The sequence below is a fragment of the Ovis canadensis genome, chromosome 22 (genome assembly GCF_042477335.2).
Source record: "Ovis canadensis isolate MfBH-ARS-UI-01 breed Bighorn chromosome 22, ARS-UI_OviCan_v2, whole genome shotgun sequence".
In the NCBI taxonomy this organism is placed as follows: Eukaryota; Metazoa; Chordata; class Mammalia; order Artiodactyla; family Bovidae; genus Ovis; species Ovis canadensis.
In genome coordinates, this window is record NC_091266.1 from 47,226,981 (window position 1) to 47,234,443 (window position 7,463).

Consider the following 7,463-nt stretch of genomic DNA (forward strand, 5'->3'; position numbering starts at 1 on the left):
TGTAGAACTTGCTTGTGTCAGACACTGCTCTAGGTATTTACATATTATTACCTTAGCTAATTTTCACAACACCATTTAACAGATAAGAAAACTGAGGAACAGACAGGGTTCCAACTCACCCAAAATCACTTTAGTAAGTCTACCATTGACAGCATGTCTCTCTTTCTTTTTGTGACAATTTAGCTATAATGCTATTCTCTCTGAAAAATTTTTTAGTATAGTTGATTATAGTATTATGTAAGTTTCAGGTATGCAACATAGAGATTCATGATTTTTAAACTCTATATATACTTATTATAAAATATTGGCTATAGTGCCTATGCTGTGCAATACATCCTTATAACTTGTTTATTTTATACACAAGCTTCTCTGGTGGCTCAGAGGTTAAAGCATCTGTCTGAAATGCAGAAGACCCGGGTTCAATCCCTGGGTCGGGAAGATCCCCTGGAGAAGGAAATGGCAACCCACTCCAGTACTCTTGCCTGGAGAATCCCATGGAGGGAAAAGCCTGGTAGGCTAGAGTCCATGGGGTCGCAAAGAGTCGGACACAACTGAGCGACTTCACTCAGACTGCACTTTATCTGCTATCACCAACATTTCCCCCCCTTTCCACTGTCCCCACTGGTAACCATTAGTTTGTGAATCTGATTCCTTTTTGCTATATTCACTAGTTTATCTTTTAGGTTCCACATATAAGTTATGTCACACAGTATTTGTCTTTGTCTCTCTGACTTATTTCACTAAGCGTAATAGCCTTAAAGTTCATGTATAGGTCATTCATACATATGTCATATATCCATTCATTTGTTGCTGGACGCTTCTATATCTTGGCTATTGTAAATAATGTTCCTATGAACTTGGGGTGCATGGATCTTTTAAAGATTAGTGGCTCCTTTTTCTGTGGATATATACCCAGGAGTAGTATTGCTAGATCTTTTGATTGTTTTACTTTTAGTTTTTTCAGGAACCTCCATACTGTTTTCCACAGTGGTTGTACCAGTTTACATTCCCACCAACAGAAGTCGACCCTTTCTTTCACATTCTCGCTGACAATTGTGATCTTTTGGATGATGGCCATCCTGACCAATGTGAGATGTTATCTCATTGCGGTTTTGATTTGCATATCTCTGATGTGGTTTTTTTTTTTTTTTTTTTGAGTCTGTAGTCACTCAGTCGTATATGACTCTTTGTGATTTTTTGGACTATAGCCCTTTAAGCTTCTCTGTCCATGGGACTTTTCAGGCAAGAATACTGGAGCAGGTTGCCATTTTCCTCTTCCAGGGCATCTTTCAGATGTGGGGGTTGAGCCCACATCTCCTGTGTCTCCTGCATTGCTGGCAGATTCTTTACCTGCTGAGCCATCAGGGAAGCCCTATTCTCTGATGATTAGTGATGTCAAACTTTCTTCATATACTTGTAGGTCATTTGTAAGTCTTCTTCACAAAAACGTCTGTGCAGGTCTTTTGCCCATTTTTGAATCTGATGTTTGTTTTTTGGATGTCGAGTTGTATGAGCTGTTTACATGTTTTTGATATTTATCAGTCATATCATTTGTGAATATTTTTTCCCTTCAGTAGGTAGTCTTTTTGTTTTGTCAGTCATTTCCTTGGTTGTGCAAGAGCTTTAAGTTTAATTAGGTCCCTCTTGCTTATTTTCGCTTTTGTTTCTTTTTTGCCTTAGAAGACAGATCCAAAAAAATAATGCTGCAATTCATGTCAAGGAGTGTTCTGCCTCTGTTTTCTTTTAAGGTATTTATGTTTTCTGGGCTTATATTTAGGGCTTTAATCCATTTTGAATTTATTTTTATATAGGGTATTGGAAAACATTTTAGGAATTAACCTGGTGGGAGGGATTGAGGGCAGGAAGAGAAGGGGACGACCGAGGATGATATGGCTGGATGGCATCGATGGATGTGAGTCTGAGTGAACTCTGGGAGATGGTGATGAACAGGAAGGCCTGGCGTGCTGTGATTCATGGGGTCGCAAAGAGTTGGACATGACTGAGCGACTGAACTGAACTGAACTGAAGGAGGTAAAATACCTATACTTGGAAAACTATAAGACACCAATGAAAGAAACTGAAGATGACACAAAGAGATGGAAAGATATACTGTACTGTTGCACTGGAAAAATTCATACTGTTAAAATAACCGTATTACCCAAGACATATTACAGATTCAATGCAATCTCTATCATAATACCAGTGGTATTTTTCACAGAATTAGAACAAATAATTTCAAAATTTATATGGAAATACGTGCATGCATGGGGCTTCCCATGTGGCACTAGTGGTAAAGAATCCTCCTGCAATACAGGGACATAAGAGACTCAGGTTTGATCCCTGGATCAGGAAGATCCCCTGGAGGAGGGCATGGCAACCCACTCCAGTATTCTTGCCTGGAGAATCCCATGGACAGGGAGGCCTGGTGGGCTACAGTCCATAGGGTCATAAAGAATGGAACACAGTGTCTCTTCAGTCATGTTTGACTCTTTCCAACCCTATGGACAGTATCCCACCAGGCTCCCCTGTCCATGGGATTCTCCAGGCAAGAATACTGGTGTGGGTTGCCATGCATTCCTCCTGGTGAATCTTCCTTATCCAGAGATCGAACCTACAACTCCTGCTTTGCAGGTGGATTCTTTACCACTGAGTCTTCAGCGAAGCCCATGGAGAAAAACAAATGACTCCAAATAGGCAAAAAAATCTTGAGGGAAAATAATAGAGCTGGAGGTATCAGACTCCCTGACTTCAGACTATCCTACAAAGCTACAGTAAGCGAAACTATGATACCAGCAAAAAGCAGATATGCAGATCAGTGAAACAAAATAGAAAGCCTAGAAATAGAGTAACACATTTATCATCAGTTAATCTATGACAAAGGAGGCAAGAATATACAATGGATAAAAAGACAGTCTCTTTAATCAGCGGTGCTGGGAAAACTAGACAGCTATATGTAAAAGAATGAAATTGGGAGCATTTAATTTTACTGATATCATGGAGGGTTCTCAAGACACTCTGTCATTCTGGCCAGTTGAGGAAAAGACGGTCTTCTCCCCTATCAATATACTCTTCCAGCTCCTGCTGCTGACATATATGGGGTTATTTAACAAACGAATGCATTTTTATTTAAAGTCACTTTCATACACGTTTTTCTTGGAATGCCATCTAAATCCTATGAATTAAATGTTATCATTTTCTTCATTTTACAGATGAAGAAGCTGAGGCTTTGAGAAGGTAAGTCACATACATGCGTGTGATCCTGTGGTGTTATAATCGGCAACAGAATGAAGTCTTGACCTCAGATCTGTAAGATCATCCTCCTGGCATCAAGCCTGCATCTAGTAGGTGCTCAATAAATACATGTTGAATTGCATTCAATATAGTGTACTTGTGGTGTAAACACCTAATAATTAGCTTTTTCAATTGTAATGTAAGTGCCTGATATCAAGCCTTTGATTGCTAAGCAACCACTTCAAAGACATCCATCTGGAAAAATATATTTGCATCTATACAACTAGATAAAAAGCCAAGCTACCCCATCTCTGAAGTTCCCCTTTTAGAGACCTAGAGAAGTGACCTTTTGACCACCTGCTTTTCCCTTCCTGTGCTTCAATTACCACTCTCACATTTTAAATTCACCAACAGAGTGAACACACAAAATCCTAGGCACCCCACCTTTGACTTCAATAAAAGTAGGACCCCAGGTCCACACGTTTTCTCTCTCTACCTACAACCTCACTGTGTGTCTCTGGGCATGTCATATACCCTCCAGGCCTAGAAAAGCTTATCTTTTCAAAGTTTCCTGATGGTTGTTGCTGAGCTGTATCTTACAATCATAATAAAATCCACAAAGGCTGGTCTAGCCACAATGCTGGCTCTGGCTGGAGAAGGGTCTTTAGCGGCTCCTTGAAGTAGTATGAAGCCCTGGTGAGCACCCACAGGCGTTTCTAGCTGATTGCATCACTTATCAATAGGCTGTTACTGTTGTTCAATTGCTGTGTCTGACTGTTTGCAGCTCCATGGGCTGCAGCACACCAGGCTCCTTTGTCCCCCTCCACTATCTCTCAGAGTTTGCTCAAGTTCATGTCCATCGAGTTGGTGATGCTGCCTAACCATCTCATCCTCTGCCTCCCTCTTCTTCTTTTGCCTTCAATCTTTCCCAACATTAATTTATTTTCCAACAAGTTGTCTTTTTGCATCAGGATGAGACTGACATAAAAGAGTGCTTTAACAGCTCTTCACTGGGTGTTTTCTTTGCAGAGAAGCTGGGTATTTCTTTGCAGAGAATATGGTGTTGGCCCCGTGAAGACCAGTTGCTCAAATGACTTCACAAACTCAGGTGCAGGTGGTCCAGAGGGCTGGATGCCCAGATCTCCCACAGAGGTTTAAACATGTTAGTCAGGGCAGAAGTATTACTGTTACTAGTTTTATAACTATATGAATAATGTAAGCCCTTGCCCTTTCTCAACCAAATCACTCGAGGACTGTGAAGTATAATGCCAAGAAAATCACCCAGATGTGAGGCTGGATTTATATCCATCATTAGCCCAACTCCTAAGGCGATGAGATTTGTGATGATGGTGGTCCTCTCCCATTTGCCTCCACAGATGTCAGCCTTGGTCTCATATGGGATGGGTTAGCTTTTTGGTCATTGAGAAAAATGCACCTGATTTGTGTGGCCTTTCTGGGTAAACAAAATTTTTTTGGCAGAAGAGCCATTTTCATTGCTTCCATACTGGACTGATTTCTTTCCCTTAGAGGCCTCTGTGATTTCAGCAGCCCAAGGAGGTCTTCTCCCCTGAGTAACAGTACTATAATTAGCCAGATTCCAGATGAATTAAGAGGCTGAGGGAAGTTTGTAGAATGGGTGGGGCAGAAGGTATGGCCCAGGGCCTTTAGAGGGGGTGGGATGAGTGATAGAAAGTCAAGAACAGTGAGATGGTATTGAAAATCTAAAGTTACCATCTTTGCCTGCTCCACCTCTGCCTACCTGTTCTCTGCGTCCTATGGGTTGAAATGCAATGTGCGGTATACTTTAAGAATCACAATAACAATTGCTTTCTCTTGCACAGATCCTATTCTATCAACCACAAAAGCTCTGGGGTGAGCAGGGTTGGGGTGCTGAGCCCACAACCACATGAGATGAAGATTCTGAAGGACAGGACTTGCTCAGGACCTTTCAGCAAGCAAAACGCAGACAAGGCTCAAGGGTAAGTCCTCTAACTCCCAGGTCAGTGCTATCCATTCCTGCTTCAAGATGGTGAGTACAGTTTGTATACAGGTGCTGATTGTCTCAAGTCACACACTCAGTCTGCACTACAGAAACACTGGGCACTCCTCACAGGCATGTTCATTTCCCCTTTATGAGTTCTCTGCACAAAGGGCACCAGGCTCTCACCCCAAATCAGTCCCCCGTTTCTAGCTTGCAGCCCCACTCTTAGACTTTGAAGCTGTTTTGGTGCCTCCATTCCAGACAGTTTGGTCAACCAGTCCTGGGTGGCAATCTTCGTTGAATCTTCCTCCTGGAGAGAAATTCCCCACCCATGTTCTAATCTACAGTGCATCACACACCACTTTTCTGCAGGGATGGTGGACAGAAATGCCAGATGCCTGAGTGATGGGCATCTCTTATAAAAGATAAAGGATGACGGCTGGATTTGCTTTGAATAAGTGTTTCCTATTGATTTAGAAGAGGCTTCCGAGGTGGCTCAGGGGTAAAGAATCCACCTGCCAATGCAGGAGATGCAGGTCCAATCCCTGGCTCAGGAAGATCCCCTGGAGGAGGAAATGCGAACCCACTCCAGTATTCTTGCCTGGAGAAACCCATGGGCAGAGAAGCCTTTTGGGCTGCAGTCCATGGGGTTGCAAAGTGTTGGACACGCTGAATGACTAAGCACACATAAGTGTTAGTTTAGAAAAGCAGCAATGAGGGGGGACTTCCCTGGTGGTCCAGTGGCTGAGACTCTGCACTCCTGATGCAAGGTCCAGGGTTCGATCCCTAGTCAGGGAGCTAGATCCCACATGCTGCAACTGAGCTCATATGCTGCAACTAAAGACCTCACATGCTGCAACAAAGACCGAGATCCCATGTGCTGCAACTAAGAGCTGGCACAGCCTAAATAAATAAATACTTTTTTAAAAAAGGAAAAGGAAAAAACAGCAGGGGCTGAAAATCCAAACATTTGGGGTGTGTGAGCAATAAACCACTGAAGAGAAAAGGAGGCTAAGGCTTGAGGTCATGTTGAGGCATTTATCACAAACATGCAATGTCAAGTAAGACTGCATTAACTGCTGAGGGCAGAGGGAGGGAAAAAGCAGTGAATCATGACTATGAGGGTAGAAAAAGCATTCGCTTTAGAGTAGCAGAGACTAAGGTTTGAGTTGAGGCTCTGTGGCACATTGGATATCATTCAAGCCACTTGAAAAAAACAATCTGGCAGAACTGATGTTGAAGCTGATGCTCCAAAACTTTGGTCACCTGATGCAAAGAGCTGACTCATTGGAAAAGACCCTAATGTTGGGAAAGATTGAGGGCAGGAGGAGGAGGGGACAGAGAGTGAGATGGTAGGATGGCATCACTGACTCAATGAACATGAGTTTGAGCAAACTGTGGAGATAATGAAGGCAAGCCTGGCGTGCTGCAGTCCATGGGGTCACAAAGAGTCAGAAATGACTGAGCAACTGAACAAGAACAACAACAAGTCACCTGACCTTTCTTGGTTTATTCTTGTTTTACAGATAATTGTTATGAATATTCATTCACTCAACAAATACATTGAGCATCCACAATGTGCCAAACTCTGCTCCAGGAAGTGAAATACAGAGAGAAGATACCTCCTTCAGAGAGCTTCTATTCTAGGCAGGAGAGACAGACTAAAGAAACACAGAAAATTATCAGACACTGATGGGATACTAAAGTTAAAAAGCTGATGTGATAGAGAATGGCTGAGAGGAGCTTGGGTTATATTGGTCAAGAAAGGCTTTTCTGAAGAGCTGACATTAAGAAAGTAAAAAAAAAAAAGTAATTTGTAGAGAAAAAGGGGTCCTCTTAAGATATACTCATATAAATAAAAGTCTGGACTCACTGAAAGAAAAAAAAGAAAGAAAGCTTCTAGTCATTCTGACAGCTATGGAGTAGGTGCTAGGCAGAGTCAACAGCTAATGCAAAAGCCCTGGGGCTTCAGAAGGGGGTGTGGGGTGGGGGGCTACATAAGCAGGACACGGGAGCATGAGGTCAGAGCAAGGGGTTTGGACTAGATTCTAAATGTAAGGGGAGCTGTTGGAGTGTCTTGACTAGGAGAGTAACCTGATCTCATTTGCATTTTTAAAAAGATCTCTCTGACCCCTGTGTGGAGAACAGATCAGAAGAAGTAAAGAGTCAGGCTGGGAGGTGACTGCAAGGTGACTTGGTTGTGATTGCGAAGACAGATGGACAGATCATGTTTTGAAGGTGAAGTCCCCAG

General features: G+C 42.5%; 1 long non-coding RNA gene across 1 annotated transcript; it reads left to right on the top strand.

Moving 5' to 3' along the window:
• The first annotated feature begins 1,680 nt into the window (after window positions 1–1,680).
• Window positions 1,681–7,107, top strand: LOC138427553 (uncharacterized). Its single transcript, XR_011252053.1, has 4 exons — window positions 1,681–1,748; window positions 3,210–3,341; window positions 5,073–5,210; window positions 6,739–7,107. It is a non-coding gene; the product is annotated as an uncharacterized lncRNA (long non-coding RNA).
• Window positions 7,108–7,463: the final 356 nt, after the last annotated feature.